General features: G+C 31.8%; 1 pseudogene; it reads left to right on the top strand.

Moving 5' to 3' along the window:
* The first annotated feature begins 3,676 nt into the window (after nt 1–3,676).
* Nucleotides 3,677–25,952, top strand: part of LOC146954593 (uncharacterized) — a 48,211-nt pseudogene continuing 25,935 nt past the window's right edge.

The following is a 25,952-nucleotide window of genomic DNA, read 5'->3' on the forward strand; positions in this document are numbered from 1 at the left end:
TTATGAAAAGACCACCACAATGAGACGTACCCGCTCCAAGCGTTCACGTCCTGCAACCTTCAGCCCCCTCGTTCAACCATGCAACTCATTTCTCGCATTTCCTCTTTTGTGGGGTAGAATATGCATTATCTCCAATAAGGAGGTGTCTTTGAAAAATTATCCTGACTCCCAAATTGCGGCCAAGAAACGGAATCTTTCTTCAGGAGAGTCCAAAAATTAAACAAAGGCGCCACTTATTGCTGCTCCAGAAGTGGTGTCTTTGTTTTATTTTTCTTTTTGAACTCTCCTGTTTCTTGGCCGCAATTTGAGAGTCAGGAGAGTTTTCTGAAGACACCGCCTTATTGGAGATAATACTATTCTGCATATTCTTCCTTATAAAAGAGGAAATGGGAGAAATGAGTTGCATGGTTGAATGAGGGGGCTGAAGGTTGCAAAACGTGGACGCCTGGAGTGTGTACGGCTCATTGTGGTTTTTCCATGAGTGGGTGAACTACTGCTTTCAAGGAGCACAAAATCATCCTTGTTGACCGATGATGATGGTTTTTGCTCCAATTTTTTCACTGTGAGATTCTCATCATAAGAATCATCCACAATTTTGGATAGCCAATCCAATTGAAGAATGTCATTTCCTTGTAATAATAACACACTTTTATTAAAACAGGCAAAACTTAGGTTCTGAACTTCATACTGATCTTTGTAACTGGTTTTGTGTTTCATGCTCTATGGCTAGAGATAATGTCATCAAGCTACTTGCACTTAGCAGGCATGGGTTTTAATCTTATTTACTATTTATAAAAATGAGCAACATAGTTAATGCATTATCAAATCTTGGTGAAAGTTTACCAAATCAGAGTTAGGTGCCAAACATGTCAATTGCCAACTACGTGGAAAATACATAATGTAGGGGGTTGATGCTAAGGGTGACCCTTTTGTGGCTCGCAATGAGTGTGTGTTGTTCTTGTTGAACAAGAGTTTAACATGATCCATGTATGTTGTCTTGTTCAACTGAACAGAGGTGTTTGATTCGATCATGCTTTTCCTTTTCGGTTGGTTTCTATGTTTGATCACTATTTGAGTAGCTTGTATGTTCACTCGTGTGGTTATTGTGATTCTAGCTGTTTTTTGTGCTTAGGGTTATAACAATATATATATATATATATATATATATATATATATATATATATATATATATATATATCAGATCCTTCCTCTGTTCAGAAAGTAGCAACACTTAAATCAATAGGATTTTGTTGCTTGCTTCATCTTTAGTAAAGGTAAATTCTACTACATCTTTGTATCTCAATTTTTTAGTAATTGTTGGATTTGGTTCAATCATTTCTACCTCAAATTTACTTTAATTTGTTTTTTTCTCATATTCCTTCTAAATACTTGTAGCTATAAGACTTTTGTTGCTACAAGTGAAGCTATGAAAGATGGTGTTACAAGCCAGGAAGATTTTTGTTGCATTAGCTTGCTTAGATCCCCACATGACTAGGATTTTTTTTCTTCAGAAAATTTTGGTGGAAAAATTGATTGCTAGGCTTAGTTAGGATATCTTATTTCCTTGTAATATTATTGATGTGATCATGAGCTCATTAAGCAGGTGGAAGGAAACCTATAAAAAATGCATAAAAAATAAATATTTTATTTATTTTAATTCCATGTATGCATGCTATTATTCTAATTGAATAGAATTGGGCTATTACTCCAAATGCCCTATCATTATTATTATGATTAGTATGCTATAGTTTTGGAAAATAATTGGCAGCACGTGGTTATTTAGTGATTTGCGCATGGAGACTATTTTCATTGAGGTCATTATCCATTGGAAAATATTATATTGAATTGGTCATTGTCATTATCAGGTTGAAAGTTTTGATATGATGTGTGATGGATATTTGTTGTTGATGGGTTAGGATATTCATATTTTAAATGTCATATATTTATTAATTATTTTTAACCTTTACCAAATTATAGGTTATAAAAATATTTGATTGTGTGTGTGTGGGTGTGTGGACATAAGACATTAATGGTAATTTTTCAGTGTTGTTTATTACTAAAACTGTAAAATATATTTTCTTTCTCACCTTAGGATTTATGTTGATTTACTGCACAGTATTTGTTTAGATTTTTGGTTCTTTTTGATTTGGATCAGAACTCTGATTTTGCAACTATTGTTTTATCGTATAATTTTTCTGCGATATCACGTTTACAATTTTCCGAAATCTTATATTCACTTCGCTGTTTGATCAAAGCTTTGTAGTTATTGTATGAACCATGATTTAGTTCTTAGCTTACAGTGTGCTTTCGCTATTTCCGTCCTGGTGTTTTATAAAAAAAATTGTTTCGACATAATTGTTACTTTATTATTTTGGTTTTGTTTATTTAAATTGCTTATTTTTTGTTAATATCTCCGATGTTGGACACAATTAGTTTTTTTGTAGTTAATTTGATTTTTTTTTTATCTATCTGATGGTCTCAGTCGCAACTTTAGAGTATTTGTGGTCTTTTGTGTAGGAGTTGTATAATTTATTTTCATTATTGTTCCGATCAAGACTCGAAATTTGTGATTGGTGGTCTGCTTAAACTGCTCAGTGTGTCATGTCGATTGTTGTTATTCAAATATGGTGGTTGCGGTATCACTTTTCAATTTTTCCGAAGCCCATCTTCACTTCATAATTGATCAAACGGTTTCTGGTAAATTTATGAACCAAGTTTTAACCTTTACTTACGGTTTTGCGTTTGGTTTTTTGGTCTTGGTGTAGTGTAAAAAATGATCTTGACACTATCTTTAGTTTGTTCTATTTAAATTTTTTTAGTGTAACTGAAATTTTATTTAGTTTAATTCAAATTTTTTTATAAACCTCCAATGGTTTACACCCTTAGTTTGTACACAACTTTGTGGTGCTCTGAATAGTTTGCGTGACCACATTTTATTTGGTGTGCGACACGAACCTGCTATTTAGTTAACTGAGATCATTTAGGGTCGTACAAAAGGGTGTACGCGTTAAACATGTCAACCCAAGTTTATTTTTTGCAGATTACACTTAAATGTTTAAACCTGATATATTATTTTAAAAGTGACATTGAGAAATCATTTTTAGAGATTGTATGTCATGCCAAATTTTTGTGTGTTTAGCTATTTTTAATATCTTCTATGAAGCTATTAGCTAACCTATATTTTCTAATTGAGTGTTTGATTTTTTACTTATAATTTTTTACTTACTTTTTATATGTAACTTGTGACCTTGGCTATTTGTAGTGGTTGATTTTTCCTACTTCTCAATAGAGGTTGCACATGAGAACCATGCTTAGGTAATTCATCCAAGAGTGTTGTCACATCTTTGTAAGTAACCATCTATCATTTATATGTTGACTTTGATTTTCTTCTTTTCCTTCTGAAAAACTAATTTATTTTTTTAGTTTGATGAGAGAGAGAGAGAGAGAGAGAGAGAGAGAGAGAGAGGCTTTCTTTTTAGCTCTACTTACTTGCAAGTGGTTACACATTTCCTTACTTCTATATATATCACGCCTGTGTGGTTAACTTAACAGAACTCATACCACCATTCCTTACTTTTTTAGCACTAGATTTCTCTCAAGTTTTGGATCTTACTTTCGTCCCTATCATGGTTGTTTGTGTCAATGCTATTGTGAACCTTGGTCCTGAGAGAACCAAATGGAAGGTGAAGGTCAGGGTGGTTCGCTTGTGGAGGCACTGGAGTGTGTTAATGTCGGAGAGGATTATATCACTTTAACATGGTTTTCCTTGATGAAGATGTAAGTTAAGTTTGTATCTTTTTTTTTGTTTCAGAAGGTTGACCGATCGTTCTGTAGAGTTTTTCAGTCCAAGTCTTTTATGTTTAACCTTTCAACGTGAAATGCAGGGCAATAAGATTCAAGCCTATCTTCCAACTCTATGTATGGAACGTCTTGGAAGGGTCTTTCACGAGAATCGTGTGTATGTGATAGCAAACTTCCATTTGATACCCAATGTGGGTAGTACGAGGGTTACTTCACATAGATATAAGATAAAGATTCTCACCACCACCATGGTTGTCCCCTATGACAATTACATCATTCATAGATATGGTGTATCCTTGATGAATAGAGACTCACTACCCATATGATTATACAACCCTTATGATGAATAGAGACTCCCCTCTTACAAACTCATCCTAAAGCATGTTAGATGCAATCTAATGATTCACAGACCTAATATTAGTGAAAGATAGTCTCACCCTTACCTTAAATTGTTTTTCTGAAATCAAAAGCAGCGTTCTTCGTTCCTAGGGTTCTCTCTCTGAGTTCTCCTCTTTCTCCAAAAAGCGGTTTAACGTAAAAACTCTTTCTAACCTAAGCTTCCTTATTTATAATACTAATCACTCTTCCTAAATCTATTTAGACCCAATACCTTATTCTTATTTCTATTCTAACCTTCAATTCTACTTACACTAATAATTCTCATATTCTAATAAATAATAGAATAATGCCACATAATAAAATACTAACACCTCATATATATAAATAAATCACATAAATAGATTCCAACTTAATAAAAAAAATAATTAAATAAAAGGAGGACGTTACAACTCTCCCCAACTTAAAAGAATTTCGTCCTCGAAATTCAGAGCATAAGAGAAAATGAATTTAATTTGGCTTCAGCATCTTAAACCATATATGTCAAAATAGAACTTCACAAAAATCACAACAATTTAGTCACTTAAACATGATCACATAAAAACATAACTACTAACTACAAAACATGATGACACGACACAACGACTCATCTACTTGGCCGGACGGACCGACCTGCTCTGATACCAATTGTAACACCCCGTTTTCCCAACTTAAAAATTTCATAACAATTATCAGAGTTTTTCATCGCAAAACGGAATGTCACATTTCTTAAAAATCATAAATGGAATAAATTAATATTTATTCTTCAAAATTCAATCAACAATTAATTAATACTTTGCAGCGGAATTATTCATCATCTAAAATAGTCTTTGGCACAAAGGCCTCATCATAAAAGTCTCATAAAAAGTCTAAAACATCTCATTAGTTCAAATCCAAACAACTTAATCATAATCTCTTAAAACAATACGTAAGGAATAGAAAACAATAGCAAAGTCCCCATCCCGTTACGTATCAGAGCACCTAAGACACACACTTGTGAGGAGTCCACTCACGACCGCAACTAATCTTGGTTGCCTGCAAGTTACCCATACGAAGAGCAACATTTTCAAGCAAAGGGGTGAGATTTCTCAAACAATAATATTAAGCATATAAATCATAAACTACACTTAACAACGTGAACATCATATAATTCAATAATTATATCTAACATCTTAAACTTCATTAACTAGCATCATTAATCTTCTTATATTAGTCATAAAACTATCATAATACTAATCATAAACATCTTCATATATCATCAATTACTAATCTTAAACATCATCATATAACATCAAATAATAGTCACCAACAATCATCACATAGCATCAATATTAATCACAAACGTCACCACATTTCATCAAACATTATTTATAAGCATCATCATATATCATCAACATATAAACATCATATATCATCTTAAATATAATCACAAACAATCATCACATATGTTATTCATCATTGGATACTTCTTTAAAACTTCATAACTTAACGACTCGACTCGACTATGCAACTCTTCGTCTTAAATCATCTTGACTCAACTCAACTCGACTATGCAACTCTTATCGTCTTAAATCATCTTGATATGCAAATGTATGTGGTACCATTTTAGGGCATAAGCCCTCATCGTCGTGGTTGAGCATAAATATACTCCTAGGGCATAAGCCCTCATCGTCGTGGTTGAGCAAAAGCTCCATCGTCGTGGTTGAGCAAAAGCTCCAGGGCATGAGCCCTCATCTTTAAATGAGTATGCATGGACTCAACATCTTACGTCTTAGAAACTTCATGAACATCTATGACATCTTAACAACTTGACGACTTCATAACGACTCGACGACTTAACAACTTCATATCATCTTAACGTCTTAACATCTTAACATCTTTAAATCATACATCTTCAAATAGCACATCTTTATATAACACATCTTTAAATAGCATCATCATCAAATATCACATCTACACGCATTAAAAAAATAATGCAAATAATTTTCATAGTAACAATGATCTCTATAAAAAGCACCAAGTCCATAGTATATTATTGTAACTATTATAATTTCATTTCCTCATTGTACGTGTATATTTATATACACTCATTTTCTCAATTCTAATATCATTAGCTAGATGTACATATAATTACTAATATAGTGAACAGTCCAAAAAGTAGCACTAAATAATGAGTTCAGGATATAATTCAAAGAAAAGCTTCATATTTATAAAATACGGCTTTCAACTATAATCTGCTACCCACACAAATAATAATTCATTATCTAAAACATTAAACCATAACATGCATTTTAGTAGTTGTTAATCTTAAAGTTGGAGACATAGAACATGGGGAGAACATATAAGATCATAGAATATGCCTAATTTTAGACTATAGTTAGAACATGATTTTGTATTATTAATTGAAGTTAAACCATGAAACATGAATAGTAACAAATACGGCCACCCAAGAAGAAATACATATATGTATATAAACTTATCCAAATTTTAAGATTCAATTCAATTTATTTAGAAATTTAAAAATAGAATACAGCACTAAGTCGCATATATATATACATATTCTCAATAAAATATGATTAATAACTATAAACCAATTTTTAGATATCTAATCAGACAAGACCAAAAACTGTGTCAAATTAAAAAAAAGTAGAACATGTATATTGATGTATAAGAAATATACACGATAATTTGATCCAGCTCACGAATAAAATTCTTAATCACATATAATCGAAAACGAATCAAACAAAATAAAAGGCTCACAAAACAATTTATGCATACCGACTGAATCATTAAAAACGATGAAGTATATAATCATCAGGTTCAATTTATTGGTTTAATCGTAACTATATTTCAATCACAAATTCAACATGAGAACATCACAATTCAGAAACATAAACCGCAACATAAAAGAACACGAATTTAACATGGATTCATTAAAAGATCATGAAAATCAATAGAAAATAAAACCCTTCACTACCCATATGATTATACAACCCTTATGATGAATAGAGACTCCCCTCTTACAAACTCATCCTAAAGCATGTTAGATGCAATCTAATGATTCACAGACCTAATATTAGTGAAAGATAGTCTCACCCTTACCTTAAATTGTTTTTCTGAAATCAAAAGCAGCGTTCTTCGTTCCTAGGGTTCTCTCTCTGAGTTCTCCTCTTTCTCCAAAAAGCGGTTTAACGTAAAAACTCTTTCTAACCTAAGCTTCCTTATTTATAATACTTATCACTCTTCCTAAATCTATTTAGACCCAATACCTTATTCTTATTTCTATTCTAACCTTCAATTCTACTTACACTAATAATTCTCATATTCTAATAAATAATAGAATAATGCCACATAATAAAATACTAACACCTCATATATATAAATAAATCACATAAATAGATTCCAACTTAATAAAAAAAATAATTAAATAAAAGGAGGACGTTACAACTCTCCCCAACTTAAAAGAATTTCGTCCTCGAAATTCAGAGCATAAGAGAAAATGAATTTAATTTGGCTTCAGCATCTTAAACCATATATGTCAAAATAGAACTTCACAAAAATCACAACAAGTTAGTCACTTAAACATGATCACATAAAAACATAACTACTAACTACAAAACATGATGACACGACACAACGACTCATCTACTTGGCCGGACGGACCGACCTGCTCTGATACCAATTGTAACACCCCGTTTTCCCAACTTAAAAATTTCATAACAATTATCAGAGTTTTTCATCGCAAAACGGAATGTCACATTTCTTAAAAATCATAAATGGAATAAATTAATATTTATTCTTCAAAATTCAATCAACAATTAATTAATACTTTGCAGCGGAATTATTCATCATCTAAAATAGTCTTTGGCACAAAGGCCTCATCATAAAAGTCTCATAAAAAGTCTAAAACATCTCATTAGTTCAAATCCAAACAACTTAATCATAATCTCTTAAAACAATACGTAAGGAATAGAAAACAATAGCAAAGTCCCCATCCCGTTACGTATCAGAGCACCTAAGACACACACTTGTGAGGAGTCCACTCACGACCGCAACTAATCTTGGTTGCCTGCAAGTTACCCATACGAAGAGCAACATTTTCAAGCAAAGGGGTGAGATTTCTCAAACAATAATATTAAGCATATAAATCATAAACTACACTTAACAACGTGAACATCATATAATTCAATAATTATATCTAACATCTTAAACTTCATTAACTAGCATCATTAATCTTCTTATATTAGTCATAAAACTATCATAATACTAATCATAAACATCTTCATATATCATCAATTACTAATCTTAAACATCATCATATAACATCAAATAATAGTCACCAACAATCATCACATAGCATCAATATTAATCACAAACGTCACCACATTTCATCAAACATTATTTATAAGCATCATCATATATCATCAACATATAAACATCATATATCATCTTAAATATAATCACAAACAATCATCACATATGTTATTCATCATTGGATACTTCTTTAAAACTTCATAACTTAACGACTCGACTCGACTATGCAACTCTTCGTCTTAAATCATCTTGACTCAACTCAACTCGACTATGCAACTCTTATCGTCTTAAATCATCTTGATATGCAAATGTATGTGGTACCATTTTAGGGCATAAGCCCTCATCGTCGTGGTTGAGCATAAATATACTCCTAGGGCATAAGCCCTCATCGTCGTGGTTGAGCAAAAGCTCCATCGTCGTGGTTGAGCAAAAGCTCCAGGGCATGAGCCCTCATCTTTAAATGAGTATGCATGGACTCAACATCTTACGTCTTAGAAACTTCATGAACATCTATGACATCTTAACAACTTGACGACTTCATAACGACTCGACGACTTAACAACTTCATATCATCTTAACGTCTTAACATCTTAACATCTTTAAATCATACATCTTCAAATAGCACATCTTTATATAACACATCTTTAAATAGCATCATCATCAAATATCACATCTACACGCATTAAAAAAATAATGCAAATAATTTTCATAGTAACAATGATCTCTATAAAAAGCACCAAGTCCATAGTATATTATTGTAACTATTATAATTTCATTTCCTCATTGTACGTGTATATTTATATACACTCATTTTCTCAATTCTAATATCATTAGCTAGATGTACATATAATTACTAATATAGTGAACAGTCCAAAAAGTAGCACTAAATAATGAGTTCAGGATATAATTCAAAGAAAAGCTTCATATTTATAAAATACGGCTTTCAACTATAATCTGCTACCCACACAAATAATAATTCATTATCTAAAACATTAAACCATAACATGCATTTTAGTAGTTGTTAATCTTAAAGTTGGAGACATAGAACATGGGGAGAACATATAAGATCATAGAATATGCCTAATTTTAGACTATAGTTAGAACATGATTTTGTATTATTAATTGAAGTTAAACCATGAAACATGAATAGTAACAAATACGGCCACCCAAGAAGAAATACATATATGTATATAAACTTATCCAAATTTTAAGATTCAATTCAATTTATTTAGAAATTTAAAAATAGAATACAACACTAAGTCGCATATATATATACATATTCTCAATAAAATATGATTAATAACTATAAACCAATTTTTAGATATCTAATCAGACAAGACCAAAAACTGTGTCAAATTAAAAAAAAGTAGAACATGTATATTGATGTATAAGAAATATACACGATAATTTGATCCAGCTCACGAATAAAATTCTTAATCACATATAATCGAAAACGAATCAAACAAAATAAAAGGCTCACAAAACAATTTATGCATACCGACTGAATCATTAAAAACGATGAAGTATATAATCATCAGGTTCAATTTATTGGTTTAATCGTAACTATATTTCAATCACAAATTCAACATGAGAACATCACAATTCAGAAACATAAACCGCAACATAAAAGAACACGAATTTAACATGGATTCATTAAAAGATCATGAAAATCAATAGAAAATAAAACCCTTCACTACCCATATGATTATACAACCCTTATGATGAATAGAGACTCCCCTCTTACAAACTCATCCTAAAGCATGTTAGATGCAATCTAATGATTCACAGACCTAATATTAGTGAAAGATAGTCTCACCCTTACCTTAAATTGTTTTTCTGAAATCAAAAGCAGCGTTCTTCGTTCCTAGGGTTCTCTCTCTGAGTTCTCCTCTTTCTCCAAAAAGCGGTTTAACGTAAAAACTCTTTCTAACCTAAGCTTCCTTATTTATAATACTTATCACTCTTCCTAAATCTATTTAGACCCAATACCTTATTCTTATTTCTATTCTAACCTTCAATTCTACTTACACTAATAATTCTCATATTCTAATAAATAATAGAATAATGCCACATAATAAAATACTAACACCTCATATATATAAATAAATCACATAAATAGATTCCAACTTAATAAAAAAAATAATTAAATAAAAGGAGGACGTTACAACTCTCCCCAACTTAAAAGAATTTCGTCCTCGAAATTCAGAGCATAAGAGAAAATGAATTTAATTTGGCTTCAGCATCTTAAACCATATATGTCAAAATAGAACTTCACAAAAATCACAACAAGTTAGTCACTTAAACATGATCACATAAAAACATAACTACTAACTACAAAACATGATGACACGACACAACGACTCATCTACTTGGCCGGACGGACCGACCTGCTCTGATACCAATTGTAACACCCCGTTTTCCCAACTTAAAAATTTCATAACAATTATCAGAGTTTTTCATCGCAAAACGGAATGTCACATTTCTTAAAAATCATAAATGGAATAAATTAATATTTATTCTTCAAAATTCAATCAACAATTAATTAATACTTTGCAGCGGAATTATTCATCATCTAAAATAGTCTTTGGCACAAAGGCCTCATCATAAAAGTCTCATAAAAAGTCTAAAACATCTCATTAGTTCAAATCCAAACAACTTAATCATAATCTCTTAAAACAATACGTAAGGAATAGAAAACAATAGCAAAGTCCCCATCCCGTTACGTATCAGAGCACCTAAGACACACACTTGTGAGGAGTCCACTCACGACCGCAACTAATCTTGGTTGCCTGCAAGTTACCCATACGAAGAGCAACATTTTCAAGCAAAGGGGTGAGATTTCTCAAACAATAATATTAAGCATATAAATCATAAACTACACTTAACAACGTGAACATCATATAATTCAATAATTATATCTAACATCTTAAACTTCATTAACTAGCATCATTAATCTTCTTATATTAGTCATAAAACTATCATAATACTAATCATAAACATCTTCATATATCATCAATTACTAATCTTAAACATCATCATATAACATCAAATAATAGTCACCAACAATCATCACATAGCATCAATATTAATCACAAACGTCACCACATTTCATCAAACATTATTTATAAGCATCATCATATATCATCAACATATAAACATCATATATCATCTTAAATATAATCACAAACAATCATCACATATGTTATTCATCATTGGATACTTCTTTAAAACTTCATAACTTAACGACTCGACTCGACTATGCAACTCTTCGTCTTAAATCATCTTGACTCAACTCAACTCGACTATGCAACTCTTATCGTCTTAAATCATCTTGATATGCAAATGTATGTGGTACCATTTTAGGGCATAAGCCCTCATCGTCGTGGTTGAGCATAAATATACTCCTAGGGCATAAGCCCTCATCGTCGTGGTTGAGCAAAAGCTCCATCGTCGTGGTTGAGCAAAAGCTCCAGGGCATGAGCCCTCATCTTTAAATGAGTATGCATGGACTCAACATCTTACGTCTTAGAAACTTCATGAACATCTATGACATCTTAACAACTTGACGACTTCATAACGACTCGACGACTTAACAACTTCATATCATCTTAACGTCTTAACATCTTAACATCTTTAAATCATACATCTTCAAATAGCACATCTTTATATAACACATCTTTAAATAGCATCATCATCAAATATCACATCTACACGCATTAAAAAAATAATGCAAATAATTTTCATAGTAACAATGATCTCTATAAAAAGCACCAAGTCCATAGTATATTATTGTAACTATTATAATTTCATTTCCTCATTGTACGTGTATATTTATATACACTCATTTTCTCAATTCTAATATCATTAGCTAGATGTACATATAATTACTAATATAGTGAACAGTCCAAAAAGTAGCACTAAATAATGAGTTCAGGATATAATTCAAAGAAAAGCTTCATATTTATAAAATACGGCTTTCAACTATAATCTGCTACCCACACAAATAATAATTCATTATCTAAAACATTAAACCATAACATGCATTTTAGTAGTTGTTAATCTTAAAGTTGGAGACATAGAACATGGGGAGAACATATAAGATCATAGAATATGCCTAATTTTAGACTATAGTTAGAACATGATTTTGTATTATTAATTGAAGTTAAACCATGAAACATGAATAGTAACAAATACGGCCACCCAAGAAGAAATACATATATGTATATAAACTTATCCAAATTTTAAGATTCAATTCAATTTATTTAGAAATTTAAAAATAGAATACAGCACTAAGTCGCATATATATATACATATTCTCAATAAAATATGATTAATAACTATAAACCAATTTTTAGATATCTAATCAGACAAGACCAAAAACTGTGTCAAATTAAAAAAAAGTAGAACATGTATATTGATGTATAAGAAATATACACGATAATTTGATCCAGCTCACGAATAAAATTCTTAATCACATATAATCGAAAACGAATCAAACAAAATAAAAGGCTCACAAAACAATTTATGCATACCGACTGAATCATTAAAAACGATGAAGTATATAATCATCAGGTTCAATTTATTGGTTTAATCGTAACTATATTTCAATCACAAATTCAACATGAGAACATCACAATTCAGAAACATAAACCGCAACATAAAAGAACACGAATTTAACATGGATTCATTAAAAGATCATGAAAATCAATAGAAAATAAAACCCTTCACTACCCATATGATTATACAACCCTTATGATGAATAGAGACTCCCCTCTTACAAACTCATCCTAAAGCATGTTAGATGCAATCTAATGATTCACAGACCTAATATTAGTGAAAGATAGTCTCACCCTTACCTTAAATTGTTTTTCTGAAATCAAAAGCAGCGTTCTTCGTTCCTAGGGTTCTCTCTCTGAGTTCTCCTCTTTCTCCAAAAAGCGGTTTAACGTAAAAACTCTTTCTAACCTAAGCTTCCTTATTTATAATACTTATCACTCTTCCTAAATCTATTTAGACCCAATACCTTATTCTTATTTCTATTCTAACCTTCAATTCTACTTACACTAATAATTCTCATATTCTAATAAATAATAGAATAATGCCACATAATAAAATACTAACACCTCATATATATAAATAAATCACATAAATAGATTCCAACTTAATAAAAAAAATAATTAAATAAAAGGAGGACGTTACAACTCTCCCCAACTTAAAAGAATTTCGTCCTTGAAATTCAGAGCATAAGAGAAAATGAATTTAATTTGGCTTCAGCATCTTAAACCATATATGTCAAAATAGAACTTCACAAAAATCACAACAAGTTAGTCACTTAAACATGATCACATAAAAACATAACTACTAACTACAAAACATGATGACACGACACAACGACTCATCTACTTGGCCGGACGGACCGACCTGCTCTGATACCAATTGTAACACCCCGTTTTCCCAACTTAAAAATTTCATAACAATTATCAGAGTTTTTCATCGCAAAACGGAATGTCACATTTCTTAAAAATCATAAATGGAATAAATTAATATTTATTCTTCAAAATTCAATCAACAATTAATTAATACTTTGCAGCGGAATTATTCATCATCTAAAATAGTCTTTGGCACAAAGGCCTCATCATAAAAGTCTCATAAAAAGTCTAAAACATCTCATTAGTTCAAATCCAAACAACTTAATCATAATCTCTTAAAACAATACGTAAGGAATAGAAAACAATAGCAAAGTCCCCATCCCGTTACGTATCAGAGCACCTAAGACACACACTTGTGAGGAGTCCACTCACGACCGCAACTAATCTTGGTTGCCTGCAAGTTACCCATACGAAGAGCAACATTTTCAAGCAAAGGGGTGAGATTTCTCAAACAATAATATTAAGCATATAAATCATAAACTACACTTAACAACGTGAACATCATATAATTCAATAATTATATCTAACATCTTAAACTTCATTAACTAGCATCATTAATCTTCTTATATTAGTCATAAAACTATCATAATACTAATCATAAACATCTTCATATATCATCAATTACTAATCTTAAACATCATCATATAACATCAAATAATAGTCACCAACAATCATCACATAGCATCAATATTAATCACAAACGTCACCACATTTCATCAAACATTATTTATAAGCATCATCATATATCATCAACATATAAACATCATATATCATCTTAAATATAATCACAAACAATCATCACATATGTTATTCATCATTGGATACTTCTTTAAAACTTCATAACTTAACGACTCGACTCGACTATGCAACTCTTCGTCTTAAATCATCTTGACTCAACTCAACTCGACTATGCAACTCTTATCGTCTTAAATCATCTTGATATGCAAATGTATGTGGTACCATTTTAGGGCATAAGCCCTCATCGTCGTGGTTGAGCATAAATATACTCCTAGGGCATAAGCCCTCATCGTCGTGGTTGAGCAAAAGCTCCATCGTCGTGGTTGAGCAAAAGCTCCAGGGCATGAGCCCTCATCTTTAAATGAGTATGCATGGACTCAACATCTTACGTCTTAGAAACTTCATGAACATCTATGACATCTTAACAACTTGACGACTTCATAACGACTCGACGACTTAACAACTTCATATCATCTTAACGTCTTAACATCTTAACATCTTTAAATCATACATCTTCAAATAGCACATCTTTATATAACACATCTTTAAATAGCATCATCATCAAATATCACATCTACACGCATTAAAAAAATAATGCAAATAATTTTCATAGTAACAATGATCTCTATAAAAAGCACCAAGTCCATAGTATATTATTGTAACTATTATAATTTCATTTCCCCATTGTACGTGTATATTTATATACACTCATTTTCTCAATTCTAATATCATTAGCTAGATGTACATATAATTACTAATATAGTGAACAGTCCAAAAAGTAGCACTAAATAATGAGTTCAGGATATAATTCAAAGAAAAGCTTCATATTTATAAAATACGGCTTTCAACTATAATCTTCTACCCACACAAATAATAATTCATTATCTAAAACATTAAACCATAACATGCATTTTAGTAGTTGTTAATCTTAAAGTTGGAGACATAGAACATGGGGAGAACATATAAGATCATAGAATATGCCTAATTTTAGACTATAGTTAGAACATGATTTTGTATTATTAATTGAAGTTAAACCATGAAACATGAATAGTAACAGATACGGCCACCCAAGAAGAAATACATATATGTATATAAACTTATCCAAATTTTAAGATTCAATTCAATTTATTTAGAAATTTAAAAATAGAATACAGCACTAAGTCGCATATATATATATACATATTCTCAATAAAATATGATTAATAACTATAAACCAATTTTTAGATATCTAATCAGACAAGACCAAAAACTGTGTCAAATTAAAAAAAAGTAGAACATGTATATTGATGTATAAGAAATATACACGATAATTTGATCCAGCTCACGAATAAAATTCTTAATCACATATAATCGAAAACGAATCAAACAAAATAAAAGGCTCACAAAACAATTTATGCATACCGACTGAATCATTAAAAACGATGAAGTATATAATCATCAGGTTCAATTTATTGGTTTAATCGTAACTATATTTCAATCACAAATTCAACATGAGAACATCACAATTCAGAAACATAAACCGCAACATAAAAGAACACGAATTTAACATGGATTCATTAAAAGATCATGAAAATCAATAGAAAATAAAACCCTTCACTACTCATATGATTATACAACCCTTATGATGAATAGAGACTCCCCTCTTACAAACTCATCCTAAAGCATGTTAGATGCAATCTAATGATTCACAGACCTAATATTAGTGAAAGATAGTCTCACCCTTACCTTAAATTGTTTTTCTGAAATCAAAAGCAGCGTTCTTCGTTCCTAGGGTTCTCTCTCTGAGTTCTCCTCTTTCTCCAAAAAGCGGTTTAACGTAAAAACTCTTTCTAACCTAAGCTTCCTTATTTATAATACTAATCACTCTTCCTAAATCTATTTAGGCCCAATAACTTATTCTTATTTCTATTCTAACCTTCAATTCTACTTACACTAATAATTCTCATATTCTAATAAATAATAGAATAATGCCACATAATAAAATACTAACACCTCATATATATAAATAAATCACATAAATAGATTCCAACTTAATAAAAAAATAATTAAATAAAAGGAGGACGTTACAGTATTGATTTAGCATGAATAAAATATTGATACGCTCCTAAAAAAAATGTAAAAAAACATGGTTGGTGGTGGATTGCGAAATAGATGCCTGAGATGATGATTTTTAATCTGTTTGTTGCAGTTGATGTTAGGTGTGTCTAAGCTAGGTGTTAATAGCAGTTACATAAATAATTGATTTGGTACTATGGTTATTCCTTTTTTTGTTCCTGGACCGTAGGTGTTGTTTGTTTTTTTAGCCCATTAAGTGTGATGTAAGTTTCTGATAATTCACTTTTGGTTTAGGTAACGTTAATTGATTTGAGATTAGTAATCCTATTGAGATTGGTAGAAATTTACGTGTGCAGGGTTGTTTTTTCGAAATTGTTTTTGTCTAATTAAGTTAATTGTGTTGTAGTGATCTGTTGATAGATCTCTGGCAAGTGCACCAAATACTATCGAAGTAGTAAAAATATTGATCCCACGAGGACTGTTTTTAACTTCAATAATTCAATCGCGTTATAAAAATAGGATGTATAAAAGTTTATTTTTGTTTGCCACTAGGCAGTAGATTGGGTTTGATTTTATGAAATCCAATAAAAGAATAAGATTTGATTAAGAAAATATGGAGAGAGATGAGATCAGGTCTTCGAATCCTCTATGTTTCCCCTAATTGGTTACTGCACCTATTATTACTAATGATTTTCTAGTTTCACGATAGTTAACAAATTAGCCCTAATCAATCCCTTGAGTTAGGACCCTCTTCTTAAACTACAGCCCCTAATTCCTTAGGTGGTCTAATAATCCTTGAAGGTTTTATGAACGTTAACCTAATATCACTAACAAACGATTATCTATTCCTAGACTAACCATGTTTATCAGAACAATTCAATTAGGTCTAAGTCGAAAGCTATGGTCAGTAGTCATTCGATCTCACGAAATCATGTTTATATTTGATCAGGATATAAAAAGCATTAAGAACAATTGAATTGAATAAAGACTAGAAATTCATTAATAAACAATAGAGTTTCACAGCAACATAATATCAATTAGGGTTACATAGGTTCATCTCCGACCTAATCTCTAAGAGATTTAGCTACTCATAATTGAGTTTACAAATAGCATAATCAATGAAAGAATTAAAACATACATAAACTGGGTTAGAGATGATGAAATCCTCTCCGCTGCAGCCTTCTGGGTGTTAAAATCGCACTTTAGCTCTCCAAAATCGTAATACCTATGTTTGAGAGTGACTTCAGCTTAAATAGGCAACTTCTGGATCGCCCAAAATCGCACCACGATTTAGAAATCGTACCACGATGGTCTCTTTGAACCCTAATTTCCTTCCAGATCCTTCTTGAAATCGTATCACGATTGGTTTCATCGTACTGCGATTAAGCTTCTTCAAAAACATGTGTTCTGACTTCAAAAATCGTATTACGATGGTGAAAATCGTACCGCGATTCCTGGATTCCAAGTCTTCCAATTTTCTTGCTTTTCTTGCTCTTCTTGCTGCTTAAACTTGCTTGTGAACTCAAAAATATCATGAAAAAGACTCTAAAAATAGTGCATGACTGACTGTCATCATCTGTCTAATGGGCATTAACCTTATGTTACATATATATCTTTAACGTTCCGTTGAATTTTTTTGCGATGGAATACGACTTTTATTTTATAATCTCAAAGGTTTATATTGAATCAATAGTCGTTTGTGTTTAGAGAAAGTATTGTTATTTTGGACTATGATCCTAGGCTAATAGCTATGGTCTGTACTGATTTTATGTATATGATACTGCAATCATCATTTAGTTTGTGTGCTATATTGTTGTATGTGTTCATATTAACTGTTTTGTTTGTTGGGATGCAATGCCATTGGTGTTGTTAAATTATATGTCTTACTGAAGTATATTATCAGGACATGAAGCAAGCTATATATTCAAGACAATTGATTTAATCAAGCTAACGCAACATAAATATTATAAGTATTAAACTGAATAATAGAATATATTTGATTGACTTGAGCAAGAGATTAGTGTTCAAGTTATTTTAATGAAAAATTTGTGTGGTTTACTTTCATGGTATGGAACATGTGTCATATTGATTATTCAATCACTCTGATCTCATGTTTATAAAACAAGGGTTACACATAGCCCTCCATTCATTCTATACTAGCTTTAGAATGGACTCCAACACTCTTTTTTCATTCTTCTGATATGGAGTCTCCATAGAGTCACTTGCTCATTCTATAGGCACCTCTTTTTACTCTATGTTTTATCTTGGTTTTCGGGTGTCAAACATTGATTACGTTTGAACCTTTCAAACCGGTGATATCTTATTTTTTCTTGGGAAGGGAAAAAGTAAGCAAAACCCTTGAGAATCGAGGTCCGGGAGTTGTTTTCGCTACGGGAAGGTGTTAGGCACCCATAACGACTATAGTAACCTATAGGAACCGTCTTTAATTTCTACGCGCGCGCTTTATTTTTAAATGCTATTTGAAAATGTTATTTACACCTAAAAGTTACTAAATGAAGAATTGGAGGGAGAAGAATGTTTTTGGATTTTTATTTTAGTTGAATTGAAGGAATTTTGTTCCTTGCCTACGTACCCGATTAAGGGATCAAATCCACCGTAGTTCTCTCTCAAAGATGTTTTTGTTTTTGTTGGTTGATTTTAAGTTTGAAAATGGAGTTTGAAGAATAGAAAGAGGCCTCAAGGGCATGAGATTGGAAAATAGTGAGGTTGAATTAGTGAATTGCAAAAGAAGTCAAGGTTTGATTATTTTCATTGAAATTTGATTAAGAAAATGGAAAAGAAAATACAATGGGATATTGGATCCCAAGGTTTATTTGGAAAAGGTTTGAGTGAAGTTGTTCACATTTGTTTGGAAAATTGGTTTTTTACTAAGTATAAGTCCTAGGCATTCATCTAAACATACAATCCTAACCATACATCTAAACATGCATATTCTAGCTATATTATAGTGATGTGTGTGCATGTGTCGGTGCTTGTGTCGGTGTACATCGTTAGAGTCCATTGTCCTTTACATCATACCCTAGATACATTCTATGGCCTCTTTGCCAAGAAATTAAAAGTGGCATAAAAGTAAAATATTACAAGAACTCCTAATTATTACATTCTAATTCTTGGTACAAACTAAATTGCGAGGAAAGTAAAGCTAAGAAACACAAGATGGAAATAAAGGGGTTAGTGAACAAAAATGTATGAAATGATGGGAATGTTTATGAAGTGCTTATAGAACAAGAGATGAAAGGTTAGAAACACAATATAGAGAAACATCATGATGATTATTAAGCAATCAAGAGGCTATTAAACACATACTAGAATTATCAAAGAAAAGATGTTACATACACCTAAAAGTTCACTACAAGATAGTGGCAAGTGTAGGATTTATAGTTCCCATATTATGGCAATTTTATAGAGCATTTTTCCTTCAGCCATAACATGGAAATTAAGTAAAAACAATCAAGCCAAGCAAACATAGCAAAATTTTAGGTGTATTCACCACCTTATTTTTACAAGAAAACACCAAGTTACTTGAAGCACAAGGTACCAAAAATTCAACACACAAATCAAGGAAATTGCATACATTTCAAAGGTGAAAGATTCAGCATATTTGACATCAAGAATCATCATCAAAGTATAAAAAACACATGAGCACTTTTTGGAGGTTTTTCTATACAATTTAATCAAAAGAAAAAGTATTGAACTAACAAGGATACTAAGACACATCTCCATATATTTTTCAGTCAAATTTAACATGTAAAAAATCAACAAGAACAACTCAAACTAACAAGGAAAATATTGATAAATTTTTAGAGATTTTATCATGAATTTTGAAGCAAACAGGGGGGTGCGGTAAGCATACTGGGGGTGCAAACAACAAAACTACAAAGAAACAATCATAAAAGGAGAACATATGGGCCCATAAGCTTGTGGTGAATTGGTTAATAGAGATGGCCATGGATTAACGCATGCTGTACAAAGCCAATCTACAAGGAGAAGCAAAACGCAACTTCTCCTTCTTCCTATCGATTTTCTTTCTTTTCTAACGGCAAGGTGCACTGTTCCTCTTCTTTGTTCTAAAGAATCCACTACCAATTAACAGAAAACAGTCCTAATCCTTCATCTATTTGCGCAAAACCATACAAACAAAGACTCCGATTCATCTTCTTCGCAAAGGAAAAGAAACAGAATCCGGCGAAGCTTCGTAACTCCGGCACGGTGATGGCCGCAGGCACCGCCGCGACGGAGCTTTCGAAAACTCCCTCCGAACCTGAATCCTCCTTCATTTTCAACGAATTGTTCACGCAAAAGATGAATCGAGTTTTTTGGAATTTTCCGAACGGAATCATGAATGCGCGACTACGTATATTCTGATTCAAAACTCTAGGGAAGGAGAAGAAACAAATTACCTTCCGAAGCCTCAGATTCTTCTCTTTCGAATGTGTTCCGGTATGGCTGAAGCTTCGCACCTCTTCTCTTCTCTTGCCGTTGCTATCCTTGCTTCCTTCGCCTCTTCTTGTCCGAACCTTGAAGCTTTGGCTCTGTTGGATGCGGCGGTGAAATGATTGTCGATGATGATGATAATTCGGTTCAATTGGTGATAGTTGAATGCAGATTTTGATGTTGTTGATGCTAGATGATGAAGGTTGTTGGAGATTGTGGTGGTTTTGGTGGTGGAAGATGGAGGTTTTGGTAGATGATGGAGGTTTAAGTTGGTTAGGAGAGGTGGTTAAGGTGGTGGAATGAGGTAGTTAGGGTGGCTTTGGTGGTGGTGAAAGTTAGTTAGGAATTGGTTGTGGTGGTGATGTTCACGTGAATGAAGAAGAAGGAGGAAAAGAGAAAAAGAGTTTTTTGTGATTTTTGTGTGTAAATGATTGAAAAATGAATGAAAAATAATTGGTGTTGAAAATTTGACCATGGTTTGACTTATATAGGCTAAGTCATTGACCTTGGACCAATAGGATAGAGACATGTGGCACGAACTTGTAACAAACTCTTAAGGACCAATAGCATTTGGACACATGGCACTTGGACTCTAACAAACTTAAAAGGGATTAAAATGTAAATAACAAAAAATGCGAGGACTAAAAATGAAAATTAAAACTAAAATTGAATTGAAAAAGTAAATTGAAAATTAACGTAAAACGAGACGATTAAAAACAACAAAGCAGATTAAAACGAATCAGAAATATTATGTGAAATGACCAAAACGCCCCTAGGGACTAAAACGACTAAAAACGACTCAAATGCAATTTTAAAATGATTTTTTAACAAAGGATTAAAGCAAGAGTTTATTCAAACAAATTAAAAGACTCAGAGACAAATTTTTAGAATTTAAACAGGGTTTTAACACATGAAAAGACTAAAATGCCCCTAGGGGCAAAACTGACTCAAAATGACTTCAAATGCAATTTTAAAATGGATTTTGACATAGAATGAAACAGAGACTTATTCAAACTACTTGAAAGGACTCAAACAAATCTTTAAAAGACTGAAAGAACTTTTGACATAGGAAATGACTAAAATGCCCCTAGGGGCTATACTGACTAAAAAAATGACTTAACTGATATTTTTGAAATGAATTTTGACATGAGATTGAAACAAGGGCTTATACAAACCAATTTAAAAGACTCAAACAATTTTCAAAGATTAAAATGAATTGAATGCAGGAAATGACTAAAATACCCTTTTATGTGAATTTTGCAAATAACATTGAAATAAAATGCAGAGAAAGATGCAATTGATCAGAGACATATCAAATGACTTATAATGCAAGAAAAGAAGAATTGATTAGTATTTTTAGGTCCAAAATTAGGGTATAACACTCTAATTTCACCTGTTATTGTATTTATGAAACATAGGCTTGAGGCAGTTATTTTTGGGGGCCTCAAAGTTTAAGAAGTGGGAAAAATATCAACTGGATTTTTTGTTTATAGATGAAGTTTATAATAGTCATTTTTCATGTTACAATTGGATCTTGCTTTCCTCAGATTTTTTATTGTTGTCATCAACTGTTATCGTACTTACCCTTTTTTAAGGGTTGTGCACCGCTTTTCCCTAATAAGGAAATGAATTCTCTTTTGTTATGTACCCCTTTGCTTTGGTGACCTAATTTTGTTTCCATTTGCATCACTCCTTTGTCTCATAGTGTATATGTTGGAATGTTTCAAATCTTTTGTTCCTGATTTGGTTGTTTTTATGTAAGGTCAATTTGGCTTATAACATGTCAAGCATTCATATATTGGTTATATTCTTAACATGTAGTACCAAAGTCAATTACGTACACTGTGTTCATTGTCTCCATTGTTTATTTGCAAGTGGGGTTTCCTTGGTGAAGAAAACTAATTTAATATTATAATATTCTACACGTGGTAAATTTTCTATGGGTTTATTCTGTATATTTTATTTATATCAGGAGACATATGTTTGTGTTGGGAAAGTATATATGGGTGTCATGGCGTAGTGTTTATACAATGCACTATTGCGATTGTGCCTGCTGAAATTGTTCTAATTCAGAATTTTTGACATCTTGGTTCATTTAGAAGTTATTTCCAAATTGCTATGAGTTCTCAGGACCGTTGTACCAGAGCAGATGCAGGTAGGCAGAGGCGATTTGATAGGATGCAGAAGCTGAGATCAAAGAGGATCATGCATTCTACTGGTTCAAGCAATCTTGGTGTCAGACGTGGATGAGTTTTTTGGTAGTTTACGGGTTATGTTATGCAATTTTTTACTGGTTTTATTGTGTTTGTGTATAGCCTAAGATCAATAGTATTGTCAAAATTCAAATTTTAGTGTAGTCAGAATATGTATGTTGTATGGTCAAATTTATGAACAGGATTTGTTCATAATATAGGATATGCAATTTTTTACTGGTTATATTGTGTTTGTGTATAGATTAAAATCACACCTAATATAGTTGCAGCAGTTATACTACTGGCAAACCATGAGGTGTGGTGGATAACTGTGTATGGCATATTGGTTATATACACACAAGTCTCTAATTGATCATGTTTTTTTGCACTTACACCTCCTCCCATTCATTATCAAGTTTTTTTGAACAGTTTAATTATGTGTAATAGTTTTCAGATATTAAATGGCAGAAGTGAAAAGAGTTATAAAACTCCACTTAAATGTCAGAATATACAAGAAATAAGCATTTGACCATCGAAGCATTTTCTTATAGGATATGCAATTTTTTACTGGTTATATTGTGTTTGTGTATAGATTAAAATCACACTTGTTCATTCCATTTTTTCAAACGCTAAAATCCATGGTTTTTTTTCTTCATCGAGGTCAATATTCAAATTAGTTTAACTAAAAAAATTAAGCCAACAAAATGTTAATTAGGTCGCAGAAAAGAGTTGCACACTTAAAAAGTTACTTATTAGGCTTAAAAAAAGTTTTTGTTAGAGTAGGATAAAAAAATATCAATCTTCATTGTTGGCCCCTAATTTCCAAGAAATATGTTGCCTTGAAACAAAATATAGGTTGTGTCTATTATGTTTTTGGTATGCAGTGGTCAGGGTAATTGGATGAAAGAGTCATTCTATCATTAATGGTCGTCTCTCTATAGATGTGGTGTCATCATGTAAAAAAAATTATGCAAATTATGTACGATGTTCGATGGTTAAATGTATGTATTTGTTGCTAAGTGTGTCTTTTTTTCTATTAGCCAATAATGTAAACCAAGATGTGGATTCGTCACAAGTTCATTTCATGGACAATGACATTGGATTGTTGAATTTGTTTCACAGAAGCGAGGAGCAAGGTGATTGAACTGGCCTATGTATCTTTGTTTTATCGGCGTGCGGGGTGTGTATATTATTGAGGCTTAATTTGGTGAATATAATTGTGTTGAATTTATGCAGAATATATAGACATCGGTGATATGAATACAGTATGCTGAGAGGGTCGACAAACACTATGTCGTTATTGCGCCAAAAATATCGTTGTGTTGTATAATAAGGAAAATTTCTCTTTCGCTTATGTTGGAACCCCCTCCATTGATTCGAAATTTATTTCTTGTGTTAGATGCAAGAAGTAGCCACTTTATTACGAACATTAGATCTTACAACAATATGTTTTCTTTCACATCGATGGGGGGCAAAGTTGAATCTGGTGGTAATGACGGTGGATGTCCCCAACTTTTGTTATATCTGCCAAAAACTATCATAGAATTAGAAGTCTTATTCCCGAAGATGGTCAACGCCCAAAGTTCTGTCAGCTTTACATATACGATACTCAGAACGAGTTGTCTAATCGGTTGTCGGAATTTAGGTTTGTACTGACTTTTACATTTGAGTGACTACTTATGCTTGAATTGTTTTCATGATGTTGCTTATAGTTGTTGGTCCACCATCCCTATTTGTGTAGTTATTTTTATTAGATTGCTTCTTTATGTTTTATTTCAGTGATCGTTCTAAAGGGAATTACAGAAGAAACTCTTTAAATTAGTACTCGGTAAATTAATAAACTCTCTAAAATAATAAATTTGTCCTGTCCCGACTTGGGCCAATGTAAAAAATTGAAAAACTCGATAAAATAATAAGATAATAATTTTTCAGGAGATCCCTTTATAATTTTCGGTCCCAAGAAAATCATAAATTAATAATTCATAGAAACTGAAAAAAAATATATTACACTCTATTGAAATATGATTCAATAGTTGTCCGTTTTCCTTTAAAGTTCAAAAGTCATTATTGATTTCCAATACATATGAACACAATAGTTACTAATTTACGTTGAGTCCCAAGGTTCGCTGCAACATAATTCTAAGAGGCATAGACTAATTTGCCTTTTTGTTTGGTATGTACAGTATCTTATTTACTAAAGCTTAACCCGTAAAGCTAACCCTAAACCTAATTTTTTCCCCCCATTTTTTCCTCCACTTTTCTAAGCCATTGGATCTTGCGCATTTAGGCGCCATTCAATTTTAGCCATTGATCATATTATATTTATCTCTTCTATTTTCCGAAACAACTATTTCGTATTTATCTCTTCTATTTTCCGAAACAACTATTTCATATTTATCTCTTCTATTTTCCGAAACAACTATTTCATATTTATCTCTACTTCCGAAACAAATTGGCCCTACAACTATTTCATATTTATCTATAGCCCTATTTTTCCGAAACAACTATTTCATATTTATCTCTTCTGTTTTCCGAAACAACTATTTCATATTTATTTATCTTTTATCTTATCTTATTTACTAAAGCTTAACCC

This window comes from Medicago sativa, chromosome 1 (genome assembly GCF_051527215.1).
Source record: "Medicago sativa cultivar Bolivia chromosome 1, Bolivia_mono, whole genome shotgun sequence".
NCBI lineage: Eukaryota > Viridiplantae > Streptophyta > Magnoliopsida > Fabales > Fabaceae > Medicago > Medicago sativa.